Source organism: Equus asinus, unplaced genomic scaffold (assembly GCF_041296235.1).
Source record: "Equus asinus isolate D_3611 breed Donkey unplaced genomic scaffold, EquAss-T2T_v2 contig_89, whole genome shotgun sequence".
Taxonomy (NCBI): Eukaryota; Metazoa; Chordata; class Mammalia; order Perissodactyla; family Equidae; genus Equus; species Equus asinus.
In genome coordinates this window covers 507,411-531,834 of record NW_027225543.1, presented here as the reverse complement: position 1 = coordinate 531,834, position 24,424 = coordinate 507,411, and the positions used below count along the sequence as shown (strand labels likewise).

General features: G+C 39.0%; 1 pseudogene; it reads right to left on the bottom strand.

The window, feature by feature from the left end:
- LOC139044492 (sodium/hydrogen exchanger 9B2-like) overlaps positions 1 to 24,424 on the bottom strand; it is a 52,092-nt pseudogene that overhangs the window by 21,314 nt on the left and 6,354 nt on the right.

Sequence of the window (24,424 nt, the reverse complement as noted above, 5' to 3'; positions counted from 1 at the left end):
GTACTTGAGCATTTTATATTTAGAGGGTGAAGGGAGTAAAGACAAGAAGCCACTGGTTTCTCCTTAGGTATAGAACTAACTCTTGGAGTTGCTTTTTCTATTTTAATTTGCCTTAATCAATTATCAAGGAAATATGCCACACTCACAACATCATATCTATGTCGCTAGAGCATAAGAGAACAGCACACATGAACTGATCAGTTTACCTGTGGAAAAGGCCATGCCCAAGCACGTGTTGAAGCCAGTGATGGCCAGAATGTCATCAAAGCTGCCAGCAGCCATGAGTAAGGTCGGGACACCTTTTTCAACACCATAGCCCCCTTCCTGCAAAAGGAGCATTGAAGGCACCACCACAACTGGAGACACAGCACCTAAGACAAAACTAAGCAGGCAGCACTTTAAATATTTATGATAGCATCTTCTTCATTATTACTATTATTAGTGAAATTATAATAACCTCCACTCTTTCAGAGGTTACACTTTAGACAATTACAGTCTTTCAAAGGCAGTGAAGTCCCAAACAGAAACACACGCACAGCTACAAGTTCTACAGAACACTTCTTCTGAGCGTGGCCATGGACAACTTGCGTTGGGACTACGCAGCCTGTCTGAAATCTGTATTTACGGCTGGTCTGGAAGACCTAATGGGGTGAGGCCCCAGGAATCTGCCTTCTATCTAAACAAAACATCCACGGCATGAGGTTTGAAAAACACGGCCATGGACTTTTTGGATTGGAATCCAGTGATGCGAGGCCTTCTATCAGGACCTGGCATGTAAAAATCAGACAACAGATTAGAAGAGGAAGGCCATAGTGACAGTAACAGTGACACTGATAACGGCAGCAGTAGGATAGCAGAAAGCATTTATGAAGCTCACTATGTACCTAACACCATTTTAAGCACTTCACATATATTAACTAATTTAATCCTCACAACCACCCTATGAGGTAGCTACAATCATTATCTTTGTTTTGCAAATGAGGAAATGGAGGCACAAAGAGATTAGGTAATTTGCCGAAGATCACATACTGGAAAGTCAGAGCCGAGATTTGAATCTAGGCAGTATAGCTCGAGAGTGTTAACCGTGAGAAGTAAGTAGTTCTTACTTCTTGCCTACTTATCAGCACCAAATTATTATTATTTTTTTTAAAGATTGGCACCTGTGCTAACATCTGTTGCCAATCTTTTCTTTTTTCTCCCCAAAGCCCCCCAGTACATAGTTGTAGACTGTAGTTGTGAGTGCCTCAGGCTGTGCTATATGGGACGCCAATGCCACCTCAACATGAGCCGTGGGGCTGGCCCCAACACCAAATTCTTACCAAGTACTTTCATATTTATTTACTTCTTATGGCTCTTAAATCTTAGAAGTAGGAACCGGGGGCTGTCCCAGTGGCATAGTGGTTAAGTTCATGTGCTCTGCTTCGGCGGCCCAGAGTTTGCTGGTTCAGATCCTGGTGTGGACCTATATACTGCTCATCAAGCCATGCTGTGGTGGCATCCCACATAGAAGAACTAGAAGGATTTACAACTAGGATATACAACTATATACTGGGCCTTTGGGGAGAAAAAAAAAGAAAAGAGGAAGCTTGGGAACAGATGTTAGCTCAGGGCCAATCTTCCTCACCAAAAAAAAAAAGAAGAAGAAGAAGAAGAAGAAGAAAGAACTAACAGCAGGAGGAAAATACAGCAGAACAGATAATCATAAGAGCCTGGTGAAAGGAGGAGGAGGCCTGTGCTAGGTGTGGATCACCGTTGAGCATTCGTTATCCTTTGTATGGACTTTGAGGAGAGATCTGGCATCTCTCACTGGCATGGAATCAGGCATAATAAAAGTCTATTACTTCCTCAATAGTTTAAATTATTATAAAACTGTCAAAGTTAGCACCTACAAAGACATACACTATATTTTGAAGTTATAATGTTTATATGCTGGTATATTAATAGTCATAATATTATGCTGGAATATCTGTATTGTATTTTCTGATGTCCTTACGAAAATATTATGCATTCACTTGTATAGCGTCAGAGAAAGTCCTAAATGTCCGTGTGTATTTTCATACGACAAAGAAAAATCATTACCCCAGTATAAATCCCCATTGCCACGGCAAACCCATTAGGAAGTGGGCAAGAAGAGCAGATGAGCATGCCTCCACAAGACAGGGACCCATGGCTAATCTTACACAGACACCCTTCAGCTTCCTCAGGGCCTGAAATATAAAAATAGACATACGAAATAACCCTCTAAAGACACACAGAGAGAATGACATTAAATGCTTTTTCTTCAGTGTTCAGACTGTCTGGATCATCCATCATGAATTTTCCAGGTAATGAGTTTTATTTAACAAACATTTCAGTGTTCTAAGTGTTTTAGAGTTGGCTTATTAGTCCTCATAGCAACCTATGACACAGGGGATAATATTATCATCATTGTTTAGATTTTCTCATCCAAAAAGGCACAAGTTAAAGCTGTTCTCCAAGATCATGAAATTAGTGAGTGGTGGAGCTTGGTTTGAGCTCGGCCAGGCTGCTTTCAGAGTCTGTGCTCATAACCTCCACACTAGCTGATCTAACCGTCTCGGTGTTGGCCATATGTATAATTTGTGGCCCCAGAATGAACCGGATGTAAAGGCAATCCTCAAGAACATTCATTCCTGCTTTCAAAAGCAAACACGAAAAAAGCACACTTTGAGACTCATTCTGTATGCTAGGCAGTTTTCTGAGCCAGCATAGTTAGTCCTAAACACTCGTATAGGGCTTTCCACACCAAAAATATGATGTCTTCTCTCTCACAACCCTTGTTTATAACTACGGCCTGTATCTCTGTCAGAGAAAAGGGGAGCCTTTATTCTTGGTGCTGTCCCTAGATAGACAGTAACTCCACCTTTCTCCAAGAGAGAGTATGGGAACATCTTTTGGGGACAGTCCTGTATGAAATAAATTTCATTCTGTCGTTCTGAATGCTGTGCAAAGTGTCCACATCCATTTCCTAAAGCTCAGTCATTCTAAATACTTGCAATATTGGAAGAACAAAATTCCAAGTCAATAATTAGAAATTTATACTTCAATACCTGTGGATCAAGCCCAAGGCCAGCACGAACCAATATGACAGATAGTGCTATGCTTCTCAAAGCGGAAGACCACTTCTGCTTGATCTGTACGTTATCATTGATGACAGGGATATTTCTGATGAGAAACCCAGCAAGCAGCATGCCTGGGATGGAGAAATCAAACAAATCTTTAGTTTTCAAATACAGAAAATATTTTCAGTACTTTAGATGTAGAAGAGACTATCCCAGGATTATAATCCCAGGAACCACTTCTTTTATGCTTAGTCCTTAGATGAAATTATGTCAAACTTTTAATGAAAAAAAAAATTACAGGAGCTAAGAAAAGGCTTTAATATGCAGATAAAAATGAAAGATTAGAATAATTAATAATTCATTAATAATTGAACCTGAAAGAGAGAAACAGGATGTAGTATTTGGGTAGAAAGTATGATCAAATTCTGAATATAAAATGTTTTAATACAAGGCCCAATTCAGTCATCTCTTTGTATGCAAACAGCAGAAAGATTCTAAAATTATTTACCATGCCAGATTACTTGAAATATCAATACCTATATGGGCTCTATTTTACCTATTTTCAAACCAGATAATTTAATAAAAAACATATAACCTGCTTTGCAAAGGCTTAGAAGTGAGTTATCATGAAATAGACATTGTTCTGTCATGTCAGCTGGTGGCTCTTCTTTCCTTCAGCCATTCAACATTTATCAAATGCCTTCGGTACTTTCGACACTATAGTAGGTATTAGAGATATTGCAATGAACAAAGGCTCAGTACTATCCCTCAACAAGCTTTCAGTCTATGGGGGCAACCTCAATTTTATGGAAGCATGAGGAGGCCTTATACAAGCTGAGACAAGGAAGGGTGAGTCAGCAGGGGCCAAAGAAGGGGAAGGGGAATGAAGAAGGGGCTGGAGAAGTTGAGAAGTTTCTGGGAGAAATAACAGTTTCTTCCAAGGTATGAAGGGAAAGTGTGACACATTCTGGGAACTGCAAGTAGTTGAGTGTGCCTGAGGAAGCCGGGTAGTTTGTCAGAGAATCCTGCCCTCCCTGATACCACATGCCCAGATAGGGGAAGGATTTCTCCTCAGAGACTGCAAGCCGTCCACACTCTGTTCTTCTCCAGCAGGACTCTTTTCTTACCACGTCCTTATATGGACCACACTTCAAAGGACTAAATAAATTTACTAACTTTGGGTTGTTTTATATGTAAGCTTATGAGAATAGAGATGAATTACAAGTATAGCTTTTTGTGACTTGTTCCAGACACCATTAGGCAAGGAAGCATCTCTTCCAGGCATTTCTCATTGCTGCCATTTAATCTAGAAGAAGTTATGAATTCTGCAGTCATGATCTTTCTAGAATTTTTGAAAGTAAGAACCAGCCTACAATAGCTGTTTTTAAAAGAATAATAATATATTTGCTCATGATAAAATTAAACCATGACAGACAATGTAAAGTGACCAGTACATGTCCTACCCCAAGTGCAACTTTCCAGCTTCATTCCCCAAAGGTTTCCACTGTCCAGAGTTTTCTGTGCCCTTCCAGAAAGTTTCTCTACCTATTAAAGCATGCTTCTCTGTGTGTGTGTACGTGTGCTCTTTTGCACTGGACACAAATGAGAGCATGTTTAAATACCATTGTATAATCTGTTTCTTTTCCACTTAACAATATATCGTGGACATATTCCCAATGATGCACATATATATTTGCCTTGTTTTTTTTAATAGTTGGAATAGTTTCTCGTTGTGTGGAAGTACCATAATTTTTGGACTAAGTAAGGGACTTGAAGGAACTTTCCAGACTTTTCATTACAAACAGTGCTGAAATGAGCACAGTATTTATTAACTGCATGCCAGACCCTTACTCTACCCTGGTAATGCAGAGGCGAGCTACACCAACATGGGCCTTGTCCACATAGAGCTTACATATTTGTAGGTTTGTGCAAGTATATCCATAGGATAATTCTTAGCAGTGGAAATGTTAGGCTCCAGGGTACAGTGTATATCATTTTTATAGATATTAATGAATTACCAGCCAAAAATGCTGCACTAACCTTACATTTCATTAATTTGTCAACAGTTCTTTACTGAAACTTAAAATGTGAATCTAAACCAGCCCTAAATTGATTATAGCATACAACTACCTGAAATCAAAAGGAATAATAGTCTAATAAGAACTCACAAATATGTAGGAGTTTCTTTTGGAGTTTTGGAGGGGATGAAGGAGCATTTTTCATTTCTGAGATGAATGTACAAACAATTTCCCTGAGACAGTTCTGTTTGCCGATGGCCTCCGTTGATGTGGCCACCTGACTGTGATTAGGAAGGCGCCCCCTCTGGCCTCTGAGCCCCTGGGGGGGCCTTTCCCTTGGGTGTGGAGAAAAGAATACCTTCTTTGATAAGGAGTATTCTTCTTTCCTCCTTAATTTCTATTACGGAAATTTTTTAAAACATGCAAAAATTATCAATACATGGCCAATCTTATTTCATCTACTCTCAAGTTATTTTGAAGCAAATCATTATTGAAAAAAATTTCCAGCAACCCAGACCATCAGCAAAGGAAACAGTGTCCTAGGAAAGTTGTTTTCACATTCATTTTTGGAATAAAAAATGCTCCTTCATCCTCCATCTCTGGCAATTATTTCAATGAATTTTTAAAAATATGGAATAGGCAATCACCACACATGTCTGCCTTAACAAGTCTTCTTTATGGATTCAGATAATGTTTCAGTTTTAGATACTGGCCCTAATACGCTAAGAGCCAGTAAACTTCTGTCACAAACGTACCACTATAGAAAGGGATGGTAAGACACATTACGTACGTGACTTTTAAGAATGATTTCAGTGACCTCAGGAGATTTCATGTAATCACAAAGCCCAAGGATTTATCATTTTGCAACATGTGTATTTTGCTTGTTGCAATAACAGGCATGGAGTGGAAAAGAGAAGGATGAGGTGTAAAGGGCCTTTTCATGGCGTCTAGAACAGTAGTCCTCAACTTAGGTTGCATATTAGAATCACCTGGGGAGCTTTTAAAAATTCTGATACCCAGGGCTACTCCATTCAATTAGTTCAGAATCTCTGGGGTGGGTCCCAGGCATCAGCTTTTTAAAAAATTTCCCAGATGATTCCTACGTGCAGCCAGGTTTGAAAACTTATGATTTTTCTGTGGAAAGTGTGGTCTTTGAGCTTATTAGAAAGGCAGAATCTCAGGCCTCACCCCAGACCTACTGAATTAGAGTCTGCATTTTAACAAGATCCAAGGTCATTCTCTGGATAATAAAGTGTGAGAAGCTCTGACTTAGATGCAGGGGTTAGTAAACATTTTCTGTAAAGGGCCATACAAGAAACACTGCAGGCTTTGTGGGCCACATGGTGTCTGTTATAAGTTCTCAGCCCTGCCACTGTAGTATAAAAGCAGCCACAGACAATATGTAAATGAATGAGCATGAGTGTGCTCCAATAAGATCTTATTTACAAGAAGAGATGGTTTGCCAACCCTTTATCATAGCACACAGGCATATTTAGAAACAGCCCCCCTTTTGTTTTTTGGTGAGGAAGATTTGCCCTGAGCTAACATCTGTGCCAAGCTTCCCCTATTTTGTATGTGGGACGCCACCACAGCATAGCTGACAAGGGTGTAGTCCACAGCCAGGACCGGAACCCACGAACCTGGGCCACTGAAGCAGAGTGCACGGAACTCAACCACTACACCACCGGGCTGGCCTAGAAACAACCCATTGTCATAATAATTCAATTAAAAACTTTAACAAAAAGCACCCATGATAAACAATATGAATTAAGTGAAATAACTTGAATTTTACCTAAATTGAAAAATATATTGAGAAACAGTGTAGAGTAAGATGTAAATAATTCTACTTCTTTTTACATTTAGTTTCAATTGCTCACCACAAATTCACAAGAAAATAATTTTGGTCTATGTTAACCAATCCTGAGGTCCTCACTAATAGAAAAAAATTTTTACTTAGGAAATGTGTGTGTGGGGGGGGGTCTGGCCCTGTGGCTGAGTGGTTAAGTTCATGCACTCTGCTTTGGCAGCCCAGGGTCTCACTGGTTTGCATCCTGTGCACTGACCTAGCACCGCTCATCAGGCCATGCTGAGGTGGTGTCCCACATAGAGGAACTGGAAGAACCGACAACTGGAATATACAACTATGTACTGGGGGGCCTTGAGGAGAAGAAGAAATAAAAAAAAAAAGAAGATTGGCAACAGATGTTAGCCGAGGGCCAATCTTTTGAAATAAAAAAAGGAGATGTGTGCAAATATGCATGTGTAAAAGGTACATGGTTTTTAAATAAAACTTAATGATTTATAAATCTGTGAGAAAGGGACACAAAATGTCTTTTGTGGTATACTGAAAGTAGTACACTGAAATTTTGTAATATGGAATTTTTAAAAGAAACATTAAAGATATAATACCTAGTTTTAAGACTAATTTTTACGTGTCGTATCTGCACAGTTCTCATGGCCTCTGGAAGAATAGTTTTGTAATACATGTTGGAACTTCACTCGTTTGTCAATGATGTGAGTGACTGACAACATATTAAGCCCTGGGCTGCAGCATTTGCTGATTTCTGTATTACAGATACTTCTACCAGGGCTGATGTTAACCTACCAACCTGACGTCATTGAACGTGGAGCTGGGAACAGATGGGCAGTGACACACCGTGATATAGTATTTCCATAATCTCAAGAGGAGAGATAAGAGGAAAATGTAGTAAAATAATTAAGAAGTGATTGGTTTTGAGTATTGCTCTTGTGTTTAATGCAAGTTATTTAATTGTAAGTATATATAATTTAATTTTCAAATTGCTGTTTACCAACTGGCTCATAAAACTCATCACAATTTAACAATCAGCTTTAAGGGCCAGCACAGCAAATACAGAAATAGTTTATTCCTTTATTTCCCAAACTACTATTTTAAAAATATGATTTACTCTGAAGGACACAGGAAGTGTTTGGTACTTACCAAGAAGAGGAGGCAGTGGAGGCAACGTAGGTAACTTAATGAGCCCCAAAAGTTTCCCTCCAAAGATGGCACAATAGAACAGGATTATAATTCCAAATAGGTTTCCTCCAGGAAGACATTCACTGCCAGTAATTGACCACACTACAGCCCACAGAAGAACAAGGATGGTAACTGAAATAAACCAGGAAAACTTCTATCAATAAGTTGTCATATGTCGGTTTTGATATAATCTAAAAGTTTTTAAAAATAAATACTGAATACACATACAAATATTTACAACCATGTGTAAGTTTTGAAGAACACCAGTGATATGAACAACTGGGTAATTACCAACCATCTGAAGAAATAGGATACTACCAGTGCCTTGAAGGCACCTCTGTGTTCCTCTTAATCCCATCCCCCATCGCCTTCCACACTGCTACAACTACTACCTTGAACTTTTTTTCTTTTTACCATTCCCTTATTATTCTTTTTAATTTTACTATAAATATATCAGTAGTTAATAAAAAGAGAAACAATCACTATCTTTAACCTCTTCACAGGAGCATGAGAATACTTGAACAACCACACTCCCCTATTTTAGCTCTGCCTTGAATTAAACATTATCATTGTTTCTCTTCTATGTTGACGTTTGTTTAGAATTACTCAGATACTTACCTTTTTGGGGGGGCCATCATTCATTGTGGCACCTCAAACCTTTCCTCTGGGACAATCATCTGGTTACCTGAAGTATTTGCTTTAGTAGAGGCATTTCTGTTAGAATGCAAAATATGTTTCCCTGTTTCAAAAACCTTGTGTTCTACAAAATCAGACACTGAAAACAAAAAGACTTATGGGAAAAACAGAGTTGGAGCAGACGACCCAAAACTCAAAACTCAAAACTTGTGACCAAAGCACTAAAAAACAGTAACAATTCTAATACAGTATCAGCACAGTTAAATCTCTACTGACATCGCATCTAAAGTCAGTCTCTTCTTTGCAGACTTAAACCCTGGAACCACACTTCCTTTTTCCCGAGATGTAGAATCTTGAGGGCATTTGCTTTAAATAGAGAGCAGCTCCATCAAAATCTTATGCAGATTGTAGCTTATTCATCAAACAAAGGTTTGTTTGTTTTTAACTGAGGGAAAAGTGTTGGCAGCTTCTTCACCTGTACTGTCAGCTTCTTCATCCACGTGTGGTTTCATTAGATAGCTTAACATTGTGGGAAGTTTCAAAAGTCTTTGAAGCCCCTAAACCAGCAACTAACTGCCCAAAAAGAACGCACTTTCACAGAGATTTCAGCTTTTTAAAAGGTCCTCAAGTTGATAAGGCTTTATCTTTAATTGTAAGAAAACATCTATCTGATTTTTGTTTTCAATTCACTTTGTATTCACTTGCTATTGCTTGATGATGAAAAATACTAAGGTGACAGGAAAAATTATGTACAAAAATGCAAATTCCATCTGGCACTCACACAATTCCCTATTTACCATCGCATAAGAGCTAATTGATGGTACAGAAACTCTCTGTAGCAAAGCATGTTATGTTTCTCATAAGGCTCTGTTGGTAGTAAAGTCTTAGTTTTGTCTGAAATTATCTTCATTTTCATTCTTAAGACAGAGTTTTTCTGCATATACAATTCTAGGTTGAGAGTTACTTTCTCTCAGGTCCTTGAAAATATTACTCTTTGGCTTTCTGGCTTTCATTGCTGCTTTTACGTCTAATTTCTGCTTTTTTAGGGAATTCTTTTTCTTTGGCTGTTTTTAAGATTTTTTCCTTTTCTTTGGTTTTCTGCAATTTCAGTTTGATGTATTTAGGTATGACTTCCTTTCGGTTTGCTTGGGATTTAAGTTTTTCACTAATTCTGGAAAATTCTCAGTCTTCATTTCTTCAAATATTTCCTCTTCTCCATTCTCTATTCTCTTTTTCTGGAACTAAGATCAGACCGTCATACTCTTCTCCATGTTGCTATCCCTCATTTTCACATTTTCCATCTTTGTGTGAACTGCATTCTAGATAATCTCTTCAGATCTCTTACTAGTTCACCAATTCTCTTGTCACTTAACCCACTGCTTCATCTATCCACTGAGTTTTACATTTCAATTACTGTACTATATCTTTCATTTCTAGAAATTCGACTTGGTCGTTAGCAAAATGTTTATTTTTTAAAAATAGTTCCTTGTTTTGTACTTATATTTGCTATCTCCTCTTTAATTTCTTTACAGATACCAAAAATATTTTCTATTCTATTTTCTGATAATGCAAATTTTTGAAATCTCTGTTTCCTTGTGCATGTTGTGATCTTTTAAAATTTGTTGTGACAGTGACCTCTTCCTTGGAACTTTACCTTTGGGGATTGTTGGAACCTTAGGTTGAATGTGAGTTTTCCTGGATCGGATCTGCATTTGCTTCTACCATGTGCTTAGAAGCTTCCAATCTGGGATCACTTTTAGATATATTTTCAGCTTGTGTTTTTTATGTGAATTTGGAGCACAGATCAGCATGGAGTTACACATTTTTAGTGGGACGCTCCTCTCCCCCAGCCAGCACCATAGTTGAGATAGGTGTGGGTGCAGGCCCCATCTGCAGCTGCCACGCTGGGCTCCAGCTTTGTGTGGGTGAGGGAGGATGAATGCTCCTGAGACTTCTGCCCACCTGGACCAGCTCCAGCGCAGCCCCCTATGCTCTCAGGGCCTCAGAATGACTCTCAAGCTCACAGGTGTTTTGCAGAAGCCTCCAGGGTGAAGGCCAGCTTGAGTGCATATTTATCTCCTCTGCTCAGTTTGGTTTTGGTGTCCAATGACTTCCTGTTTTCTTCACAGAAAAAAGGTACATTTAAAAAGACTTAAAATACTGTTTTCATCTTGGCATAAGTGAGAGAATTGTTCACTGAATCTTGTCTACCATACTGCTAGAGACTGAATCTAATGCCCCAGTTTTTACATCCTCACAGAATTCTTCCTGATTTTCTAGGCTTATGATGATGTTATAATGAAATAAATAACTTAAGGCCTTCAGTATTTTCCAGTTGGCTATAGGGGCTGAAATTTCTATACAGTATTGAAGGTATAATGGGAAAGTAGGAATTACCAGCTACTAAATTTTACTGTATCACAGCATGAACCTGATTTTATACTAAATTCAGCAAGGTAGTTTTCTACTTCAAGACCACTTTTAAAAAAAATCTCTAATTTTCCTTTCCTCTCCCATACTCAAAATTCAGTTCTAAATACACAGTAAATATATGTGTATAAGGTTTCTCTAAATCATCTTTAATTTAGTTAATAATTTACTTCTCATTTATGATTTTGGAAAATCATTTTTTCACATGTAAGATTGACTTCTTAAGACAAATACTTATGTATTCTAAATGGGCACAGGAAGGAGTACAGGAGAAAGCCCTCTTGTGAGCCTCAGGAACAGAAGTACAGAAAACAAGAGAAGAGGCGCTCACACACGTGAGTCCACTTCTCAGGCAGCTGATGGACAACGATTACAGAACTCAAAACAGTGAGTCTCCAGACCACATCGTTCATTTACACCTTTCCTATGTCAATCTGTATCAGTTTTCCTGTAAATGTTTTAACTAGAAATGTGCCATAATTTGAAGGGTAAAAGTTTAAAAAAATAATAAAAAGGACAGAAAAGGTATTAAATTATCTGTTGCCTTATGAACTAGTGTACATTTTGGAACCTGGTTTTCTCCATGTGTTTTAAATAAAGTTTGAGATTTTTTTCTCATGCTAGTTTAGAAAATTAACTAATTTCAGTAAAAACATATTCAGAGTCTAAAGTATAACATACCATTGTTCCAGTTGAGAATGGTAAAATGTCTTTCATTTTCATTTCGTGAGCTTCAGAGCGTACATACACACACAGGTACATTCACACACTTCTTTTTTGAACAAAAAACAGCATTACTGAATCTGAACATCCATTTATTAATCAAATTGATATCAGCTTAATGTTTGGCTGCCTCCAAAGACCAAATCCATTCCTAAAAGACAAATATACCCCAACTCTAACAATATCCAAAATTGTGCTGAGATAAATTCTCAAGGAAAAATCTTCCAAATATTTTGTTTTTTTAAAATTGAGATTCATAATAGTTTGCATCATTGTGAAATTTCAGTTGTACATTATTTCTTGTCTGTCACCACATAAGTGCTTCCCTTCATCTCGTGCCCACCCTCCAGCCCCCTTCCCCTGGTAACCACTGAACTATTTTCTTTGTCCGTGTGTTTGTTTATGTTCTGCATATAAGTGAAATCATATGGTGTTTGTCTTTCTTAGTCTGGCTTATTTCGCTTAGCAAATAATACCCTGCAGGTCCATCCATGTTGTTGCAAATGGGAAGATTTTGTCTTTTTATGGCTTAGTAGTATTCCATTGTATATATGTACCACATCTTCTTTATCCAGTCATTGGTCGTTGGGCACTTGGATTGTTTCCATGTTTGGCTATTGTGCATAGCGCTGCAATGAACACAGGGGTGCATATGTTACTTTGGATTGTTGATTTCAAGTTGTTTGGGTAGATACCCAGTAGTGGCATAGCTGGGTCACATGGTAGTTCTATTTTTAGTTTTTTGAGGAATCTCCATACTGTCTTGCATAGTGGCTGCACCAGTTTGCATTCCCGCCAGCAGTGGATGAGGGTTCCCTTTTCTCTACATCCTGTCCAACATTTGTTGTTTTTGGTCTTGGCAATTACAGCCATTCTGACTGGTGTAAGGAGATATCTCATTGTAGTTTTGATTTGTATTTCCCTAACAATTAGTGATGTTGAGCGTCTTTTCACGTGCCTGTTGGCCATCTGTATATCTACCTTTGAAAATGTCTGTTCATATCCTCTGCCCACTTTTTGATCGGGTTGTTTGTTTTTGTTGAGGTGTGTGAGTTCTTTATGTACTTTGGATATCAACCCCTTGTTTGATAAATGATTTGCAAATATTTTCTCCTAGTTGGTGGGTTGTCTTTTCATTTTGTTGATGGTTTCCTTTGCTTTGTAGAAGCTTTTTAGTCTGATGTAGTCCCATTTGTTACCTTTTTCTTTTGTTCCCCTTACCCGAGTAGACACGGTATTCAAAAAGATGTGGCTAAGACCAAAGTCAAAGAGTGTACTGCCTGTTTTTTCTTGTAGGGGTTTTACGGTTTCAGTTCTTACATTCAAATCTTTAATCCATTTGGAGTTAATTTTTGTGTGTGGTGAAAGATAATGGTCTACTTTCATTCTCTTGCATGTAGCTGTCCAGTTTTCCCAACACCATTTATTGAAGAGACTTTCCTTTCTCCATTCTTTGCTCCTTTGTCAAAGATTAACTGTCCATAGATGTGTGGTTTTATTTCTGGGCTTTCAATTTTGATCCATTGATCTGTTTGTTTTGGTGCCACTACCACGCTGTTTTGATTACTGTAGCTTTGTAGTATGTTTTAAAGTCAGGGTTGTGATACCTCCAGCTTTGTTCTTTTTTCTCAGGATTGCTTTGGCTATTTGGGGTCTTTTGTTGTTTCATATAAATTTTTGAATTCTTTGTTCTATTTTTGTGAAGAATGTCATTGGGATTCTGATTGGGATTCCACTGAATCTGTAGATTGCTTTAGGTAGTATGGACATTTTGACTATGTTTCTTCTTCCAACCCATGTGCATGGAAAATCTTTCCATTTCTTTACATCTTCCTCAATTTCTTTCAGTAATGACTTATAGTTTTCAGTGTACACATCTTTCACCTACTTGGTTAAGTTTATTTCTAGGTATTTTATTCTTTTTCTTGCAGCTGTAAATGGGATTGTATTCTTGATTTCTTTTCCTGCTAGTTCATTGTTAGCGTATAGGAATGCAACTGATTTTTTAAAATTGATTTTGTACCCTGCAACTTTGCTGTAGTTGTTGATTATTTCTAGGAGTTTTCTGGTGGATTCTTTAGGGTTTTCTATATATAGAATCACATCATCTACAAATAGTGAAAGTTTCACTTCTTCCTTTCCAATTTGGATTCCTTTTCTTTTTCTTGCCTAACTGCTCTGGCCAAAACCTCCAGTAATATGTGGAATAAGAGTGGTGAGAGTGGGCACCATTGTCTCGTTCCTGTTCTCAGAGGAATGTCTTTCAGTTTTTCCCCATTGAGTATGATGTTGGCTGTGGGTTTGTCATATATGGCCTTTATTATGTTGAGGTACTTTCCTTTAATACCCATTTTATTGAGAGTTTTTATCATAAATGGATGTTGGCTCTTGTGAAATGCTTTCTCTGCATCTATTGAGATGATCATGTGATTTTTATTCCTCATTTTGTTAATGTGGTGTATCACACTGATTGATTCATGGATGTTGAAGCATCCCTGTGTCCCTGGAATGAATCCCACTTGATCATGGTGTATGATTCTTTTAATGTATTGCTGTATTCAGTTTGCCAATATTTTGTTGAGGATTTTTGCATCTAAGTTCATCAGTGATATTGGCATGTAGTTTTCCTTCTTCGTGTTGTCTTTGTCTGGTTTTGGTATCAGGGTAATGTTGGCCTCACAGAATGTGTTAGGAAATGTTCCCTCTTCTTCAATTTTTCAGAATAGTTTGAGGAGAATAGGTACTAAATCTTCTTTGAATGTTTGGTACAATTCTCCAGAGAAGCCATCTGGTCTTGGACTTTTGTTTTTTGGGAAGTTTATGATTACTCTTTCAAGCTCTGTACTTGTGATTGGTCTGTTCAGATTCTGTTTCTTATTGATTCAGTTTTGGGAGGTTATATGAGTATAGGAATCCATCCATTTCTTCTAGGTTATCAAATTTGTGGGCATACAGTTTTTCACAATAGTCTCTTATAATCCTTTGTATTTCTTCCGTATCTGTTGTAATGTCTCTTTCATTTCTAATTTTATTTATTTGAGCCTTCTCTCTTTTTTTCTTGTTGAGTCTGGCTAAGGTTCTGTCAATTTTGTTTATCTGCTCAAAGAACCAGCTGTTAGATTCATCAATCCTTTTTACTGCTTTTTTAGTCTATATTTCATTTATTTCTGCTTTGATGTTTATTATTTCCCTCCTTCTGCCGACTTTGGGCTTTATCTGTTCTTCTTTTTCTAGCTCTGTTAGCTGTATGTTAAGATTACTTATTTGAGATTTTTCTTGCTTGTTGAAGTGGGCCTGTGTTGCTATGAATTTCCCTCTCATGACTGCTTTTGCTGCATCCCATAAGAATTGGTATGTTGTATTTTCATTTTCATTTGTCTCCAGTTATTTTTTAATTTCCTCTTTGATTTCTTCAATGATCCAATGGTTGTTCAATAGCATGTCCACATATTTCCGACTTTCCCAGTTTTGTTCTTGTGGTTGATTTCTAGCTTCCTAGCATTGTGGTCAGAAAAGATGGTTGGGATGATTTCAATCTTCTTGAATTTATTGAGGCTGCCTTGCTATCCAACATATGGTCTATCTTTGAGAATGTTCCATGGGCACTTGAGAAGAACGTATATTCCGCTGTTTTTGGATGGAATGCTCTATATATGTCCATTAACTCCATCTGGTCAAGTGTTTCATTTAAATCTGCAATTTCCTTGTTGAATTTCTGTCTGGATGATCTGTCCCTTGAAGTAAGTGTGGTGCTGCGGTCCCCTACTGTGATTGTGTTGCTCTTAATTTCTCCCTGTAGGTCTGTTAATAATCGCTTTATGTACTTTGGTGACCCTGTGCTAGGTGCATATATATTAATAAGTGTTATGTCCTCTCGATGGAATTTCCCTTTTATCGTTAAATACTGCCCCTCCTTGTCTCTCATTGTCTTTTTTAACTTGAAGTCTGCCTTGTCTGATAAAAAGTATGGCAACCCCTGCTTTCTTTTGTTGGCCATTAGCTTGAAGTATTGTCTTCCATCCCTTCACTCTAAGCCTATGTTTGTCTTTGTAGCTGAGGTGCGTTTCCTGGAGGCAGCATATTGTTGGGTCTTGTTTTTTAATCCATCCAGCTACTCTATGTCTTTTGATTGGAGAGTTCAGTCTATTTACATTTAGAGAGATTATTGTTATATGAGGGCTTAATGCTGCCATTTTATCTCGTTTTCTAGTTGTTCTATGATTCCACTGTTTCTCTTCCTTTCCATTTCTGACTGCCATTTCATTTTGTTGGTTTTCCAAGAGGGATTTCTCAGTTCTCTCTCTTTGTGAATTGTGGTTTTGCTCTGATTTTTTTGTTTAGTGGTTACCGTGAGGATTGTATGAAAGATATTGGAGATGAGACAGTCCATTTTCTCATAGCCTCTTATCGCCATTAACCTAAGCAAGTTCCTTCCATTTCCTCTCCCCTTCTGGGTAATTGCTGTTACACAATGTTCTGTTTTTAATTTCCTGAGTTTGTGGCTAAGTTGAAGTGTTTATCATTGCTTCTGATGCTTTCTTTCCCTTTCTCTTTTAAGTTGTAATTGAGTCTTTACCTTCCTATTCTGGTAGAGAGCTGCAGGTTTCTGATCATGTCTGTCTATTTACCTTCTTGCTCAGAGCTTTGTAGACCTTTGCCTTTTTGTTGCCAGTGTGAGGGCATCTTTAATTATTTCTTGTAGGGGAGGTCTTGTGGCAGTGAACTCCCTCAGCTTTTGTTCATCCAGGAAAGCTTTCACTTCTCTATTGTATCTGAGGAAAAGTTTTGCTGGATAGAGTATTCTTGGCTGAAAGTTTTTGTCTTTCAGTATTTTGAATATATTATTCCATTCTCTCCTAGCCTGTGAGGTTTCTGCTGAGAAATCTGCTGAAAGCCTGACGGGGCTTCCTCTGTAGGTTATCTTCTTGTACCTTGCTGCTCCTAATATTCTTTGTTTATCCCAAACTTTTGCCGTTTTTACTATTATATGCCTTGGAGAGGGTCTTTTCACATTGATAAAGTTGCGCATACGATTAACTTCATTTATCTGTAAATCTGAAACCATCCCCATGTTTGGGAAGTTCTCAGCAATTATTTCTTTGAATAAGCTCTCTGCTTCTTTCTCCCTCCCTTCTCCCTCTGGGATACCTATAATCCTTATGTTGCTTTTCCTAATTGAGTCAGATATTTCTTGAAGAATTCCTTCATTTTGAAAAAATCTTAGTTCTGTCTCCTCCTCCACCTGTAGAATTTTTACATTTTTATCCTCAAGAAGACTAATTCTTTCCTCCATAAGATCAATTCTATTTCTTAATGATTCTAGATTATTATTTGTGTTTTTCATATCCAGAATTTCTGCTTGATTTTTTTTATAGTTTTAATCTCTTTGGTGAAGAGATCCATTTTGTTGCTGGGCTCCTTGAACTGTCTTTCTGTGTTTTCTTGTAAATCGTTGAGTTTCCTTATGATGGCTATTTTGAATTCTCGGTCATTTAGCTTGTATATTTCTGTATCTTCCATGTTGGTTTCTGGAGAATTGTCATTTTCCTCCTGGTCTGAATTGTTGCTGCAGTTTCTCATGGTGTTTGATGAACTAATCTTTTGTTGTGGCATTTGTGGTATTCTTAGGATGCAGATTCCCCCTGTTACCGCTAGCGGGGAGCAGGAGTAGTGTTTCTGGCCGTACCCCATCTGCTGGAAGCTGTGGGGGTATTATGGGTGCTTGCCCCAGCCTGGGATGCATTCAGGCACTTGTGTGGACTGTCCTTGTCAGGCGGGGCTTCCTCACTAGGCTAGGGCCACTCTTTGGTGCCTCAGGGGCACTCTGAGCTCCCCCTCTCCACCGGAAAGTGATCACCAGTGGGCTCAAAGCTACCTCACCTATTCCCACAGCTGCCTGGGACATGTTCCCTCTTTGGGAGCACTCATGTGTGCCTGGAAGTGTTTGTCCCAGCACAAAAATCTGCTGAGGTCCCTTATGATCCACAGTCCGTGGTGCTACTGAGCTTGGTGGGCAGGGCTTCCAGGCAGAGACCTGAGCTATGGCTGCTCCTTGACAGCCCTGGGGCATGGTGGGCTCCCCCTCCCCGCCAGGAAAGTAAGTGCATGTGGGTTCAAAGCTGCCACACCTATTCCCACAGTTGCCTGGACTGGTTACCTCTTTGGGAGCACAGCTGCACTGTGAGCATTCATGCACACCTGCGAAGTATTTGCCCCAGCTTGGAAATCTGCTGAGGTCCCTGTTTACGATCTGCAGTCCGTGGGGCTGCTGAGCTTGGTGGTCAGGGCTTCCCTGCTGGGACCTGGGCTATGGCTGCTCCTTTACCGCACAGGGGTGTGGTGGGCTCCCTCTCTCCACTGGGAGATCAACCACGAGTGCAGGCTAAGGGTTACCGCCGCCTCCTCTTATGGTTGCCCTGCTGCGTGTTCCCACTTTCCAGGTGCTTGCACCAGGTTGGAGTGTTCGTGTTGCATGCACAGGGTTAGCGGGGAGAACAGGGTGTGCTCACCTGTCTCCATCACTTCCTGGGGGGCCAGTCCACCCACCCTCAGATTTATAGCTGCGTGTGTCTCTCAGGCATCCTGTTGTGCTGTGTGGGTTTCCTCTGTTGGTCAGTAAGTGTCCATTTAGTTATAACTCAAAAGGGAGAGCGAGGAAGGGACTAGCTCACTCAGCCATATTGCTGACGTCACTCCTCCCAAATGTTTTAAGTAATAGCAGCTCTATGGGAATAAATTGAATTGCAAACGAGGATTCTTCCTTATAAAATGATGTGACATTTGGAAGTGTAGCTGTGTTGGCTTAAACCTTAGTTGCATTACTTAACAGTAATAACAACCAACATTTATGTAATGCTTTTCTGTTTACAACTGATTTCTCAATCACTTTTCTCATTGGAGGTCTAACATAATCCTGTGAGATTACTCTGACGCAGAAGAGGAAAAGGTCCTTGATCTCTGCTCTTTTCCTCTTTCTGACAGCTGGAATGGTGGTGACCACAGTGCTCTTGGAAGCCCTCCATGTTGAAGATGGTGGAGCTTTTCAGCCTGGGCCCCTAGTGACTGTGTGGAATAAAGACACATACCATTGTGAATTGTTCACCCAGTAACTTTTTTTTTTCTTTTCAGAAGGGAAGCCCACCCGTTTCTACTCTCCCCTTTTTTTCTTTAAGATTTTATTTTTCCTTTTTCTCCCCAAAGCCTCCTGGTACATAGTTGTGTATTTTTAGTTGTAGGTCCTTCTAATTGTGGCATGTGGGACGCCGCTCAGTGTGGCTTGATGAGTGGTGCCATGTCTGCGCCCAGGATCTGAACTGGTGAAACCCTGGGCCACCAAAGTGGGGCTTGCCAACTTAACCTCTCGGCCATGGGGCCGACCCCTCTTTTTTTTTTAAATATGGTTTTAAGGTATCCTTTTTTTGGTGAGAAAGATTGGCCCTGAGCTACCATCTGTTGCCAATCTTCCTCTTTTTTCTTGTTTTTTTCCTCCTCAAAGCCCCAGTACGTAGTTGTATATCCTAGTTGAAGATCTTTCTAGTTCTGCTGTGTGGGACGCTGCCTCAGCATGGCTGGATGAGGGGTGCTACGTCTGCACCCACGATCCGAATGGTGAAACCCTGGGCTGCTGAAAGGGAGCATGTGAACTTAACCAGTACACCACCTGGCTGACCCCACCTAGTAGTTTTTATGTGTGAGAGAAATAAACTTCTTTTTGTCCTTTAAACCATATTATTTGAAATCTTTCATTATATGACAACTTCATCTTTTACCATCTTTCTGAATTCACCCGTACCATTTACATACCATTTGTTATCACTCTATCCAGTAAACCATGTGGAGGCAAGCAAATGTTTGTCTCAGTCTTTGCAAATGAGTTGATTCAGTTGGTGTTTCCTGCAGCCTTTTTTCACTGCTACTCAATAGGTTACTTCCTTCTGTTGGTTCATTTCCCTCTGTACCTTTGAGGTTCATAACTGTCTCCTCCTGTGTTTAAAGCAATTAAAAAAATACTTAAAACTGTACATTTGCTGTCCATTTTTATACTCACTGAGCCACCACATCACGAATAAAATTTCCATTATTAGAATTAAGGGTAACAGTTCATAGGGGAAATATACAGCTTCATTTCTAGCTAATCAGCTACTGCTTGGAACAAGAACTCTCTTAGGGGTGTTTACCACTGAGTCACTATTGTAGCATTATAAATGCCTGAGTCACATACAATGTCATTACATTTGCAATACTGTTTAAAAATTAGCCTATTTAAGATATGATTCAAAGCAATAGTTGGTAAATATATCAAAGTGGTTCAGAAAAAAAATAACTATCTGTGATGAAAAACAATTCACATTCATTCATCTACTTAAATTTAAGCAATAAAAACAGAGAGGGAAGAAACCAGAAGCATTCTAGGGTTTAGGCTGCGAACACAAAGCATTTCACAGGCTCTCTATTTCTGCAGTTTTATGTAGGGCTAGCTGCTAAAATGACTGGGAAAATTGGTAGTCACACCTACTGTACAAGCTTGGGGATTAAGAATGGGAGAATTGTTAACTGAGTGACAGAGAACGAAGAGGACACGTTGCTATCATAGATTTGGAAGTCCCTTCCTTAAGGAAATGGTTGAGACGGTCTACACTTGATCACAGATTTACCTGGGTTTCTTGATCCGTAGAGGCTATGTTATTCATCTCTGTGGATGGTGCCAAATCTTCATGTTCAATTGTCTTATCTTCATTCTCCATGATTGATAATTAAGAGTAAGATGATAGAGGGAAAAGGAACAAGATCTGTTCTGAAGGAGAAACAGTATAGATATAGAATAGCAATTTGGGATTTAAATAAATGAATCAGACAGCAATTTGAGCCATTTAAAGGAATGAATTGTACTTATTTTTCCCCTTAGAACTCTGAATGGCTAAGATATTTTAGATTATTCTTAACTTTCAATTGCTAATCTTTTCTTTGATTACAATATATTATCCTATTGCTTATCTACCTTTTTATCTCTCTTAAAAAAGCCCTTGTTGACCATCATATGTTCATGATTTCTCTCCCATCCTGTTTTTTGAGTTATACTTTACACATTCCAGGCAATATTACTGTTAAATTGTCCTCTGTAATGGGCCAACTTGATGAAGCAGGAAAGCTCCAGGTAATTTTCCAATGTTGATAGAGGAAATGAGTCACCAAAGAGAAATCTATGGACTCCATCATTTTCAGAGAAACCAGAGTCACTAATTCCTGCCTGGCTCTTACTTCTGAATTAAAGTAAAAAAATACAACATTGATTGAGTAGCCACAATGTCTTAGACACTATAAGTGCTATGGTAGTCTCCTGCTGGTTATTATGGGTAACTCAAAGATTGCCAAAACACATTCTTTGTTTTCCATAGGCTTATGGTATGCCAGGAAACATAAACTTATACCAAGTAACTAAAAACTTGTAGGGCAGACCTACAAGGTTGGCTTCGTAAACACCCACTTCAACCTTTTCTCCCCTGGCTGCCCAGGCTATAGAGGCTGAAAAGCCACATAATCCAATTCTTAGCCATGTTTGCAGCTAGAGGTAGCCATGTGTCCCAGCTCTATGTAATGAGACATAAGTGGGAGTCCCTGGGAAGGGCTTTCATTCCCAAATAATAAGGGAAGGACTTTTGAGAATCATACTGTTTACTTTTCACCTCTAACATTTCCCTTTCTCCTTCCTTGGATGTAGATACACTACCTGGGGGACAGCAGCCCTCTTTCCACCAAGAGAATAAAAAGCCTTATACCAAAGAGAGTACAGAAGTGGAGTGGGTTCCCTGATGACATCCTTGAGTTGCTGCATCAGTCTTGGGCTGCCAAGCTTTGAGGTAATGGTTTAAACCACTATTAGTCAAGTTTTCTTTTTACTAGTAACCAAAGTTATTCCTAATGCAACATGTATGATGAATATTATAGTAGAGGTACAAACTACAAACCTAGGTAGGACCAAAGGAAAAATTATGTAAGATAAGGGAAAATCTAATTCAACACATATTTAAGTGCCTAATATGTGCCAGGCACTATGCTAGGCCATAAAGACAAAGATTAATTAGACAGGACTCCTGCCTCAAGGAATCATTTTCTGTTTAACAAAGTGCCAAGATGTTTGAATTTAAAATTTCAAAGAAAATTATATCCTTTCCACCACGACCACCATCACCACCACCATTTTTCTTCCTTACAAAACACAGTGTTAGCCAGAAAGGCATCTCAAAGAACCTTCAGCTTGATTTTTATTATGTATAATAAACATATGCATATATGATGACATATTATATATATGTATATATAATTTTTTGAATTAAAAAACTTACTCCAAAATTTAGACTCATAATGAGAAAGAACAGCATTTTGACAGGAAAATGTTGGGCTCAGAAAACCCTTGTCTTAAGGGCATAGAAGCATGAAAGCCAGTGGGGTGTGAGGGAAACTTTGCTGCTCCCACTTTGCATGTAGGAGGAGGCTGAGAGTAACGGGGGAGGAGGGTAGAGATTTGGAATATCACGTCCAAAACCATGGGGCTTGGCCTTTACCCTCTGTAGAGAATGACCCTTCATCTCAGAGTAAGTGACCAGGTCTGCTGGCTCTGGAGTTGGACAAACCTGGGTCTGAAGTTCAGCTCCATCATATACCAAATCGCTTAGCCTCTTTCTAACTAATTCCTTATCTACAAAATGGAGACGAGTAGTTCCAACCATGCACACGATAAGCATCCAACAGTGTTGGTTATAAGCCACTCATATTCCTTCTCTCTAATTATCATAAATCTCTAAGAATCCTTCTGCTTTTCCTATTAACCTTGAAGAATTTATTACTTAAGCCCATTGATTTTCTTTGACCATATTTTTTACTTCTTTCTGTCAAGGCCAGCTTCTTGATTAGGTGGATGTAACACTCACCACTGTCATTTCTTCACCTTTTTCTTTAGTAGAATTACATAGAAACTCTTGGGCAGCGCCACTAGAACTACCTCCACCAAATTCTCAAAATCAGCCAATTATGCTACTTACGAAGAGTATTTTTAAACAGCCAACAAGTACAACTGATTATTTCTAGTAGAGATAAACTATTAACTAAAATGAAGCCTTTGAGAATTTATTTTATTAATGTTATTCTGGTCCTTTTTAACATAAATGATCAAAACTTGGTGTGTTGCACAGTATATGATATTTGTGGAAATACATAGTTTTGTGTTTCAAAAAAATTTCCCTATTCTCCCCTAAACTCCACCATGAATGCTAAACTACTTATCTGCAATCAGAGCAGTATTACAAAGAGGAAAGGTAAAATAAAATGCCAGTCTTTTAGTAAGTCCAGTAAAGCAACTTACAGCTGCTCAGCTTTGTTTATTCTCTGCTGTTTTCATTTCCAAAAGAACACGTAAGCTATCGTCAGAAACCCACTTAAATTTAGAAAAATCACAAAAATGTAACTTTTACTTAAAGCAACTGTGTTCATGGCATTTACTGTTCATAGTCATTGGATCTTAAAATTACAATAGTATATCACCTATTAAGAAAGCAGTTTTGGCAAAGAAATCAGAAAATATGCAGAAATGACTTTTTTTTAAAGACTGGCACCTGAGCTACCAACTGTTGCCAATCTTTTTTTTTTTTTCTGCTTTTTAACTCCCCAGATTCCCCCCAGTATACAGTTGTATATTTTAGTTGTGGGTCCTTCTAGTTGCAGCATGTGGGACGCTGCCTCAGCGTGGCCTGATGAGCGGTGCCATGTCTGCACCCAGGATCTGAACCAGCGAAACCCTGGGCCGCCGAAGCAGAGCGTGTGAACTTAACCACTTGGCCACAGGGCTGGCCCCCAGAAATGACTTTTGAAGGGCCAAAAGAAATGTGATGAAATCCATTAAAAAGTAGAAAGTTTATACCCCTTACTCAGAGAGAGGCTCTCCAGTCCTCATTCAGAGCCCATTAACTCTTATTTTGAAAACAACTCTAATGACTCTGCTCATCTGGTTTCCAAACCCTCAGAAGATAAGACGTTATAAATTAAAACAAACGAATGAAGAGATTGTAAAGAAGCAAACTGACAACAGCACGAGTGACAGCTGACAGTGAAAGAGATGGAAAAGAGCAATCTAGGTGTACAAAACGTGGGGATAAATGTCTTTTCCACAGGAGTATTTACAGTTTTGTCCTGCCAAGTGTCTCTTCCCCTCCTTTTTTGGCAACAGCACACTAATTTTCTCTTGTGGAATCCACAGCTCCCCTAGTCTCCATCCATGGTTCATGTGAGGCTCACGTCATCCTCACCTCCCCAACCCCCTACTGCACCAATGTTCCAGAGAGGGGGACAGGCCTAGACAATGAGGAGCTCCTTCCCTGGTCACACTGACTGTTCTAGGCATGAGCAAGTGACTCATACCTGGCTAATGAGAGTCAGCTTTATGGTGTTTCCTGGAATCACTGGGAAAGAGCTTGCTTTCTTTTAGAGTTGCTAAGCCCAGACTTGCTGTTGACAATCTTTGTGACATATAAGAAAAGCCTTCCAAA